This window comes from Nerophis ophidion, linkage group LG10 (genome assembly GCF_033978795.1).
Source record: "Nerophis ophidion isolate RoL-2023_Sa linkage group LG10, RoL_Noph_v1.0, whole genome shotgun sequence".
NCBI lineage: Eukaryota > Metazoa > Chordata > Actinopteri > Syngnathiformes > Syngnathidae > Nerophis > Nerophis ophidion.
Window position 1 is genome coordinate 66050341 of NC_084620.1, and position 11343 is coordinate 66061683.

The window sequence follows — 11343 nt, forward strand, 5'->3', positions numbered from 1 at the left end:
GCATTCCCAACGATAAATTGGTTGTACTTGTATAGCGCTTTTCTACCTTTAAGGTACTCAAAGCACTTTGACACTACTTCCACATTTACCCATTCACACACACATTCACACACTGATGGAGGGAGCTGCCATGCAAGGCACTAACCAGCACCCATCAGGAGCAAGGGTGAAGTGTCTTGCTCAGGACACAACGGACGTGACGAGGTTGGTTCTAGGTGGGGTTTGAACCAGTGACCCTCAACGAAATCACAAAAGGTGAGTGTTGTTGATGTTATTGACTTATGTGCTAATCAGACATATTTGGTCGCGGCATGACTGCCAGCTAATCGATGCTAACATGCTATTTAGGCTACCTGTATGTACATTTGAAACTATATTTACATCCAGCGTTTCCTTCCACCCACAGTTAATGCCAAACAAACACTTACCAATCGACGGATTTAAGTTGACCCAGTGTCAATGCGAAAGTCCTGATCGTTTGGTCTGCACATTTTACCGGCGATGCTAAGACAGACATGCATGGCCGAATAGCGTCAATAGCTTCAGTTTCTTCTTCAATTTCGTTTTCGCTATCTGCCTCCATACTCCAACCATCTGTTTCAATACATACGCAATCTGTTGAATCGCTTAAGACGCTGAAATCCGAGTCTGAATCCGGGCTAATGTCGCTATGTCTTGCTGTGCTATTCGCCATTGTTTGTATTGAAATCGCTATGTGACGTCACAGGGAAATGGACAGTGGCTTAGGCAAATAGCGAAAATCAAGCACTTTAAAGCTTTTTTTGGGGATATTCCGGGATGGGTAGAATTTGGATAAAAACTTCAAAAAATTAAATAAGCCACTGGGAACTGATTTTTATTGGTTTTACCCCTTCAGAAATTGTGATAATGTTCCCCTTTAAGAGCTATTCAGTAGGATTTAAGGTCCAAGCTTAAATCACACTCAAATTTTTACTGCATGCCTTTGGTAAGTGCCGGAGTGAGAAGAGGTTTTAAAATAATTAGCACATGCTTACTTTTACCGCATGCCTTTGGTAAGCGCAGGAGTGAGAAGAGGTTTTAAATTAATTAGCGCCCCGGCAGCAATTCAAGGAAATACGGTAGTTTTACTAATAAAATACTAATATAGTAGAATACCTTTTTGCATGCTTTTAAATGTACTTTAAAAAACAACAACATTATATTACTAGCAACATTTTGGCACCTTTACCTATGACTGCATCTTTTCAAGAATATCCAGTCCCTCCTGGGTTCTGCGATGGCGCCCATTCGATCAGGGTCGGGTTGTATTGTAACGGCGCTCGTGGTCCCTGAATGCAGCAGTGCTGGTAAAACTCCTCTTTTCTGTCAAAAGCAGGAAAAGTGAAACTTTGCAGAGTGACACTCAGAGTGAACCCACACAGGAAGTAGCCAAGGCTCAATTTAGTCTTGATTGTTGATGTAAAACAGGTGTGACGAGCACTGCTCACAGGCAGGAGTAAAGTCACTGCAGGTTAACACACACAGAACAGGAAGTACAACCAAAATAAGAGCGCTAGACAGGAACTAAAACACCAACAAACTCAAACTGGGGATTTTTTTCACCCGAGTTATTTCGTCTATGAGCAGCACTCATAGGTATAGCTCGGTTGGTAGAGTGGCCGTGCCAGCAACTTGAGGGTTAAAGGTTCGATTCCCGCTTCTGCCAGCCTAGTCACTGCCGTTGTGTCCTTGGGCAAGACACTTTACCCGCCTGCTCCCAGTGCCACCCACACTGGTTTAAATGTAACTTAGATACTGGGTTTCACCATGTCAAAGTGCTTTGAGTCACTAGAGAAAAGCGCTATGTAAATATAATTCACTTCACTTCAAATGCGCAAACCAACTTCCATCCATCCATCCATTTTCTACCGCTTATTCCCTTTTGGGGTCGCGGGGGGTGCTGGCGGCTATCTCAGTTACAATCGGGCGGAAGGCGGGGTACACCCTGGACAAGACGCCACCTCATCGCAGGGCCAACACAGATAGACAGACAACATTCACACACTAGGGCCAATTTAGTGTTGCCAATCAACCTATCCCCAGGTGCATGTCTTTGGAGGTGGGAGGAAGCCGGAGTACCCGGAGGGAACCCACGCATTCACGGGGAGAACATGCAAACTCCACACAGAAAGATCCCAAGCCTGGATTTGAACCCAGGACTGCAGGAACTTCGTATAGTGAGGCAGGCGCACCAACCCCTATGCCACCATGAAGCCCTATTTCAGCTGATGTTTTTTTTCAGGTACATTTTACATTTGTGAAAGACTACTGCCGTTTTGCGGGTTCCAGGGACCACCAAGGAAGGACATGCTGACATTTTTTTTTTTTCAATAAACAAAGGTCTTTTGCCTGTTGCTTTTCAGCCTTCCCGTTATCTGTGTCTGCCTCTCGCTCTCGCTCTCTTTCGGGTTGCACGCGCTGCTGCTCGTTTTGTCGTCTCTCTCTCGTTCTTCCTCGTTTGGGTTGCTCTCGCTTCACACCATCACCAGCCCCGTTCTCTCCTTTTATACAGCGAGAGGAGAGACGTTAATCGTGTACAGGTGCGCGATCCACACACCTGATCTCGTTTGTGGCGTCGCTCCCGGCACGCCCTGCCTCGCCGCTCGCTCGCCATCCCCGCCTCCTCGTCGCCATCTTGGGCCAGCGTGCCCTGCCTTTCTGTCGGACTGTCAAGTCCACCTCTCCACAACATTGTATTATTATCCATTATTTTTAAAAAACATTTTTAAATGTACCTGTTTCTTGTAGACCTTTCATTTTAGCCTAATTTTTTTATTAAATGTGTGTAATTTTTTTTATTAAATGTGTGTAATTACTTCACTTTATGTTTGGTGGGATAAAGAAAGGTTTCCATCCATCCATTTTTCTACTGCTTGTCCCCTTTTTTGGGGTTGTGTGGGGTGATGGAGCTTATCTCAGCTGCATTCGGGAAGAAGGCGGGGTACACTCTGGACAAGTCGCCTCCTCATCACAGGGCCAACACAGATAGACAGACAACATTCACACACTAGGGACCATTTTGTGTTGCCAATCAACCTATCCCCAGGTATCTTACCTTATTTTTGTAGCTCAAACGGCACAATCGTCATCCTCTCATGTATTCCTACAGCGCTAAGTCTTCTGGGTAATATAGTATAAAATAATTTACTTTCAAATTTACACGTATTTTTTCAATTTATTAAACTTTTTTTTTTATCAAGGATAAGGCGATTAAAAATATATTTTCCTTCGCAATGCTGACCTAGCAAAGAGGCAGCATTTACCGTACATGTTAGAGATGTTGGAGTGTGATGATAATCTCTCAGGGTCTCTCATTCACCGCAAGAAATGAGCGCTTTAGATCACACTCAACAGTTCAGGAATAATCGTAACGTGCGGAGTTAAATGTGTTGGAACAAAAAAAATAAATAAACGTAAAGACGGACAAGCCCTTTCAGAGTAAAACAAACATGAGAATGTCTTTAACCTGCGGATGACAGTGGAAAACAGGGAAGTCTTTTGGTGGTGTTTATTTCTGCGATATAAGTATTACTATTATTAGTTTAAAAAAAACAGTACACTAGTGGATATGTGCTTTAACTGCCATCTTGGGTCTTATTTTAAGTCTGTGTGGTATAAAACGAGTAAAACATAAACACCGTGTTAAATTGTTTTCCTATTTGTGTTGCAATCATGTGCTTTTTTTGAGGTCACAGGGAACATTTAAAACATTGATGATAAATGAACGGTTGGTTCGTTCTTGCTGATTTTGTGCCCCAAGGTTGTCTTTGCAGTGCAATCAACTGAATGTGTTGAAATGGATTTCCGAATCATTGTATTCCGTTTATATTTACATCTAACACAATTTCCCAACTCGTATGGAAACGGGGTTTGTGGGGCAAAAAAGTATTTTGTCAGCCACCGATTGTGCAAGTTCTCCCACTTAAAATGATGACAGAGGTCTGTAATTTTCATCATAGGTACACTTCAACTGTGAGAGACAGAATGTGAAAAAAAAATCCAGGAATTTTAAGGAATTTATTTGTAAAATAAGTATTTGGTCAACAATTCAAAGCTCTCACTGATGGAAGGAGGTTTTGGCTCAAAATCTCACGATACATGGCCCCATTCATTCTTTCCTTAACACGGACCAATCGTCCTGTCCCCTTAGCAGAAAAACAGCCCCAAAGCATGGTGTTTCCACCCCCATGCTTCACAGTAGGTATGGTGTTCTTGGGATGCAACTCAGTATTCTTCTTCCTCCAAACACGACGAGTTGAGTTTATACCAAAATGGATACATGGATGATACAGCAGAGGATTGGGAGAATGTCATGTGGTCAGATGAAACCAAAATAGAACTTTTTGGTATAAACTCAACTCGTCGTGTTTGGAGGAAGAAGAATACTGAGTTGCATCCCAAGAACACCAAACCTACTGTGAAGCAAGGGGGTGGAAACACCATGCTTTGGGGCTGTTTTTCTGCTAAGGGGACAGGACGATTGATCCGTGTTAAGGAAAGAATGAATGGGGCCATGTATCGTGAGATTTTGAGCCAAAATTTTCCTTCCATCAGTGAGAGCTTTGAATGGTTGACTAAATACTTATTTTCCACCATCATTTACAAATAAATTCTCTAAAATTCCTACAATGTGAATTCCTGGATTTTTTTTTCACATTCTGTCTCTCACAGTTGAAGTGTACCTATGATGAAAATTACAGACCTCTGTCATCATTTTAAGTGGGAGAACTTGCACAATCGGTGGCTGACTAAATACTTTTTTGCCCCACTATATATATATATACATATATATATATATATACACACATACACACTGTATGTCAGGGGTCGGGAACCTTTTTGGCTGAGAGAGCCATGAAAGCCAAATATTATAAAATGTATTTCCGAGAGAGCCATATAATATTTTTTAACACTGAATACAAATAAATGTGTGCATTTTTAAGTGAGACCAACATTTTAAGAATATAATAAGTATCTTCTTCTTTTTAATAACATTGTTATTCTGAAGCTAATGAATAAAATAGTTCTTACCATTAATGGGACTTCTTGAACAGGAACGGTAGAAAACGGATGGATGGATTGAAATGCATGAGAATGTTTTATATTTTGAACGTTATTTGTGATTACCAGTGGAATTATTCATTACTTATCGCTGTGTTTTTCAACCACTGTGCCGCGGCCGTGAGATACAGTCTGGTGTGTCGTGGGAGGGATTATGCAATTTCACCTAATTGGGTTGAAAATATTTTTTGCAAACCTGTAACTATACTTAAAAAATGTGCTGTTATTGAGTGTCTGTGCTGTCTAGAGCTCGGCAGAGTAACCCTGTAATACTCTTCCATATCAGTAGGTGGCAGCAGGTAGCTAATTGCTTTTGTAGATGTCGGGAACATGGTATGTCGGGATCACAATATGCGGGAGGCAGCATGCAGGTAAAAAGGTATCCAACACTTAAACTAAAAATAAACAAAAGACGAGTGCCGCTAAGAAAAGGCATTGAAGCAAAACAAAACTAAAACTGAACTGGCTGCAAAGTAAACAAAAACAGAATGCTGGACGACAGCAAAGACTTACAGTGTGCGGAGCAGACGGCGTCCACAAAGTACATCCGTACATGGCATGACAATCAACAATGTCCACACAAAGAAGGAGTGTTTCCGCACAACTTAAATAGTCTTGGTTGTAAAAACAAAGCAGGTGCAATGAATAGCATTCAAGGAAGACATGAAACTACTACAGGAAAATACCAACAAAAGAGGAAAAGCCACCAAACTAGGAGCGCAAGTCACACAGGAAAACACCGAAAAAACTCAAAATAAGTTACGGCTTGACAGTACACCTACATAGAGACAAGAGCTATTAAGAGAACAATTTTTTTTGTCAATATCGGCTACTGAGTTTCTGCTGATGGTGCGCCTCAGAATTTTTTCAATGAAAAAAATGTGTTTTGGCTCAAAAAAGGTTGAAAAACACTGACTTATCGTGTTAAGCAATGCCAGCTAAGATTTATCTGAGAGCCAGATGCAGTCATCAAAAGAGCCACATCTGGCTCTAGAGCCATAGGTTCCCTACCCCTGCTGTAGGTGATCATTGCATCTTGTTTCTTCATGTCTTTTAATAAAATCAGTCACGTTCATTTAGTGTGTTATTAAATTCTACTTTGTTCCAAACAAGAATCGCCTTGAAAAAAAAGTGCATTCAAATAATGCAGTTACAGGAGGAACATCAATCAATCAATCAATGTTTATTTATATAGCCCCAAATCACAAATGTCTCAAAGGACTGCACAAATCATTACGACTACAACATCCTCGGAAGAACCCACAAAAGGGCAAGGAAAACTCACACCCAGTGGGCAGGGAGAATTCACATCCAGTGGGACGCCAGTGACAATGCTGACTATGAGGAACCTTGGAGAGGACCTCAGATGTGGGCAACCCCCCCCCCCCTCTAGGGGACCGAAAGCAATGGATGTCGAGCGGGTCTAACATGATACTGTGAAAGTTCAATCCATAGTGGCTCCAACACAGCCGCGAGAGTTCAGTTCAAGCGGATCCAAGACAGCAGCGAGAGTCCCGTCCACAGGAAACCATCTCAAGCGGATCAGCAGCGTAGAGATGTCCCCAACCGATACAGGCGAGCGGTCCATCCTGGGTCCCGACGAGCGGTCCATCCTGGGTCTCGACTCTGGACAGCCAGTACTTCATCCATGGTCATCGGACCGGACCCCCTCCACAAGGGAGGGGGGGACATAGGAGAAAGAAAAGAAGCGGCAGATCAACTGGTCTAAAAAGGAGGTCTATTTAAAGGCTAGAGTATACAGATGAGTTTTAAGGTGAGACTTAAATGCTTCTACTGAGGTAGCATCTCGAACTGTTACCGGGAGGGCATTCCAGAGTACTGGAGCCCGAACGGAAAACGCTCTATAGCCCGCAGACTTTTTTTTTGGGCTTTGGGAATCATTAATAAGCCGGAGTCTTTTGAACGCAGATTTCTTGCCGGGACATGTGGTACAATACAATCGGCAAGATAGGATGGAGCTAGACCGTGTAGTATTTTATACGTAAGTAGTAAAACCTTAAAGTCACATCTTAAGTGCACAGGAAGCCAGTGCAGGTGAGCCAGTACAGGCGTAATGTGATCAAACTTTCTTGTTCTTGTCAAAAGTCTAGCAGCCGCATTTTGTACCAACTGTAATCTTTTAATGCTAGACATGGGGAGACCCGAAAATAATACGTTACAGTAATCGAGACGAGACGTAACAAACGCATGGATAATGATCTCGGCGTCTTTAGTGGACAAAATGGAGCGAATTTTAGCGATATTACGGAGATGAAAGAAGGCCGTTTTAGTAATGCTTTTAATGTGAAATTCTACTTTGTTCCAAACAAGAATCGCCTTGAAAAAAAAAGTTCATTCAAATAATGCAGTTACAGGAGGAACATAAAGTGTCTACTCTACACTGGCTTCAACATGGCTGCCACAATTTGAGAGGTGCCAGAGGGTGTCATCAGAAGATCACAGTGAACAGTAAAACATATACAAACAACAACAAAATGCTTACATTCTATTTGGATGTAAAACAGCTCTCGAAGCATGTCTGTATCTTGGCACTTGCTGGAGAAGGCCTCATTATTGCAGGCGCTGCCTTTCAAAGGCTCCCCCAACACCTCGCCACCTGAGGTCCCCCTCTTGGGTGGTTAACGTCAATCGCCTCGCCGTCCGCGCCGGCCGACTTCTTAGGCAGGAGGCTCCTGTCCGTCTCCCGCCACAAGCTCATGCATTATTCGAAGGGAAATTTCGCCCTCCATTTGAAGAGCGAGCCGGGTAGAGCTTTGAAACGCCGAGGCGGCGCCTTGTAGACAGAATGTGGCCGACTTGAAACGTAGCCAGAGATGACTGACTGTTGCACACGGGAGAGGCTGGATAGGATTGGCTTAGACACGCAGCTCTTATTCCAGCGAATCACGTCGTACATTATTAACTTGCGAAAAAGAAGCAAAAGAAGCAAGGTGCACGAATCAACAAAAATAAAAGAGCCATTAAATAAAAGAAAACAATATTTGTACAAAGTATCGGTATAGGTAGTGCTCGGTATTGGATCGGAAAGAAAATCTGTGGTATCGCACATCACAAGTGTTGAAGAGTTATTCCTTTCTACATAGCCATGTTTAGAGTAGCTAGTACTTTTCCTTTGTGCATTCTACCAGTCTCTCTTTGTCTTCAGATCCCAGGTTAGTGTCGTAAACCATCGGAATGTGAAGACAACCCCCACGTCACACCTTATGGTGTTGAGAGGACATAAAGGAGGGCTTTCGTTTGTGTGAAAAGAGTGTTTTTCCCTTGGAATCCCATTGATTGATTGATTGAAAATTTTATTAGTAGATCGCACAGTTCAGTACATATTCCGTACGATTGACCACTAAATGGTAACACCCGAATACGTTTTTCAACTTGTCCACGTTAATCAATTCATGGTACAAATATATACTATCAGCATAATACAGTCATCACACAAGTTAATCATCATAGTATGTACATTGAATTATTTACATTATTTACAATCCGGGGGGTGGGATGAGGAGCTTTGGTTGATATCAGTACTTCAGTCATCAACAATTGCATCAACTGAGAAATGGACATTAAAACAGTGTAGGTTTTACTTAGAGCAGAGAACAAAGTGAGTTCCGATAGCAAAAGAACAAGTATATACATTAGAAATACACTTGATTATATACATTAGGTTATTTACAATCCGGGGAGATGGGATGTGAATGGAGGAAGGTATTAGTAAAGGGTTGAAGTTGCTTAGAGGTGTTGTTTTGGAGCGGTTTTGAAGGAATATAGAGATTCACTTACTTTTATACCTGTTGGGAGTGCATTCCACATTGATGTGGCATAGAAAGAGAATGAGTTAAGACCTTTGTTGGATCGGAATCTGGGTTTAACGTGGTTTGTGGAACTCCCAGATCAACTAGAGTGGCCGAAATGAATGTATGGGTTAAGTTGATCTCCCAAAGCTTTGGGATAAACTAGAAAATATTCCAATTCTGTCTTGATGGTCCTTCTTACTCAACATATATGACATCGAAAGAACTTGGGATTGACCAGTAATTTAGGATTCCCTTGGAGGATGAACTAGTCCGACGCAACACTAGTTAGCACTCTAGCTCACATAGGTATGCTACTTACCATGAATTTATTAACGTGGACACTGACTTAACCAAGTTAGAACACTTATTCGGGTGTTATCATTTGGTGGTCAATTCTACGGAATATGTACTGTACAATCTACAAATAATAGCTTTCAATCAATCATTCAGAAATGGACATTGAAACAGTGTAGGTCTTACTTAGAGCAGAGAACAAAGTGAGTTCAGATAGCAAAAGAACAAGTATATACATTAGAAATACACTTGATTATACACATTAGGTTATTTACAATCCACTAGTTAGCACTCTAGCTCACATAGGTATGCTACTTACCATGAATTTATTAACGTGGACCCTGACTTAACCAAGTTAGAAAACTTATTCGGGTGTTACCATTTGGTGGTCAATTCAACGGAATATGTACTGTACTATCTACAAATAATAGTTTTCAATCAATCATTGAGAAATGGACATTGAAACAGTGTAGGTCTTACTTAGAGCAGAGAACAAAGTGAGTTCAGATAGCAAAAGAACAAGTATATACATTAGAAATACACTTGAATATATACATTAGGTTATTTACAATCCAGGGAGATGGGATGTGAATGGAGGAAGGTATTAGTAAAGGGTTGAAGTTGCCTAAAGGTGTTGTTTTGGAGCGGTTTTGAAGGAATGTAGAGATGCACTTACTTTTACACCTGTTGGGAGTGCATTCTACATTGATGTGGCATATAAAGAGAATGAGTTAAGACCTTTGTTAGATCGGAATCTGGGTTTAACGTGGTTTGTGGAGCTCCCAGATCAACTAGAGCAACCGATATGAATGTATTGGTTAAGTTGATTTCCCAAAGCTTTGGGATAAACTAGAAAATATTCCAATTCTGTCTTGATGGTCCCTCTTACTCAGCATATATGACATCGAAAGAACTTGGGATTGACCAGTAACTTCGATTCCCTTGGAGGATGAACTGGTCCGACGCAACACTAGTTAGCACTCTAGCTCACATAGGTATGCTACTTACCATGAATTTATTAACGTGGACCCTGACTTAACCAAGTTAGAAAACTTGGGTGTTACCATTTAGTGGTCAATTCTACGGAATATGTACTGTACTATCTACTAATAATAGTTTTCAATCAATCATTCAGAAAAGTTTAATAGGGGTCTTCTACTCTGATATTGATATCGGTCCGATACAGCTCATTAGCATTAAAGCTAAAGGCACACAAAACAACGTGTTCTTCACCAAAAAGCACCTTTAAACCGTCTAAATTGCCGCATTAAGGCAAGACACTATTTTTGGACCTATTTAAAATGAACAAAAAATAGTATCACATGGGACCCTTTATCTCTTTGCTGTTACTGAAATCGTCAGAAACACACAAAATAATCCAAATTATATAAAATCAGGGACAAACAACTATAAATCCAATGCGTCCCGCTTGGATACTGCAAAATGTATTTTTGACAGGTTTTTAAAAGCACATCTGCCTCTGTGTTTGAGCACCCACGCATCAAATTAACTGTCTAATAAAAGTGTGAAAGCCTGGAAGCGGCGTTAACCACCTGCCATTTGTTAGCAAAGTCACGAATGATTGACGACTCCAAAGATGCAATTATAGGAGGAACGTCTCCGCGAGGTTGACAATGGCCATTAGCGCCGCTTTTATGTCCGACAACTAACACAGCACGTCTTTTCAAAAGTTTTTCTTCTCTTCTCGAGCTTCCGGGCCAAGTATTTTCAGAGAAGAGAGAGAACCTGACCTCATCCTTACTCTACCTCTGCAGTGCTTCACGGGATCCTGGGTCCCCACAGCAGCTGTGTTCCAATTAGAGAGCCCTGACTTGCGTGCCCCGTATTAGCATTCTATTTAGGCTCCGCCTGACCCTCGCCGGGCCTCCGCAGCGAGGTGGTCCACCAAAAACTGTCACCAGAGGCCCCTTCGGCTAAGGCTGCCCACTAGTCCTGCTAATTGACTCTTGATCCACCCACGGCGCACAGGTGAGCCCATGTCGCATTAGCTCTGATTTAACACAAAATGGAATATCATCTTCACTTTGCCGCTCTTTCCCATCTAGCGGTGCATTAAATGGGTCCAGAGTCCATTTGAAAGGCACCCCCGGAGATGTCAGTTCAAAGATGTGCTATGGTGAAGATAATTACAAAA

General features: G+C 41.9%; 1 long non-coding RNA gene across 1 annotated transcript in view; it reads right to left on the bottom strand.

Annotated features, from left to right (window-relative positions):
* The window catches only part of LOC133561189 (uncharacterized), an 83620-nt gene extending 82218 nt beyond the window's left edge, over positions 1-1402 (bottom strand). Inside the window, exon 1 of the long non-coding RNA XR_009808603.1 lies at positions 1211-1402. This is a non-coding gene — a long non-coding RNA (uncharacterized LOC133561189). The remainder of the gene's footprint in view (positions 1-1210) is intronic.
* Positions 1403-11343: the final 9941 nt, after the last annotated feature.